The sequence below is a fragment of the Macrobrachium nipponense genome, chromosome 46, assembly GCF_015104395.2.
Source record: "Macrobrachium nipponense isolate FS-2020 chromosome 46, ASM1510439v2, whole genome shotgun sequence".
Taxonomy (NCBI): Eukaryota; Metazoa; Arthropoda; class Malacostraca; order Decapoda; family Palaemonidae; genus Macrobrachium; species Macrobrachium nipponense.
The window spans coordinates 22372112-22372638 of record NC_061106.1 but is presented as its reverse complement, the minus strand read 5'-3'; positions in this window follow the sequence as shown (position 1 = coordinate 22372638).

Here is a 527-nt window from a genome sequence, read left to right as displayed (position 1 = left end):
GCCGTGCTTAAGGTGTGATTATTATTATTATTATTATTATTATTATTATTATTATTATTATTATTATTATTATTATTATTATATTATTATTATTATTATTTATTTATTTTTTTTTTTTGCTCTATCACAGTCCTCCAATTCGATTGGGTGGTATTTATAGTGTGGGGTTCCGGGTTGCATCCTGCCTCCTTAGGAGTCCATCACTTTTCTTACTATGTGCGCCGTTTTCTAGGATCCACTCTTCTGCATGAGTCCTAGAGCTACTTCAGCGTCTAGTTTTTTCTAGATTCCTTTTCAGGGTGATCTTGGGATCGTGCCTAGTGCTCCTATGATTATGGGGACGATTTCCACTGGCATATCCCATATCCTTCTTATTTCTATTTTTCAGATCTTGATACTTATCCATTTTTTTCCCTCTCTTTCTCTTCGACTCTGGTGTCCCATGGTATTGCGACATCAATGAGTGATACTTTCTTCTGACGGTTTGTTAATCAACATCACGTCCTGGTCTATTTGCCACCGTATCA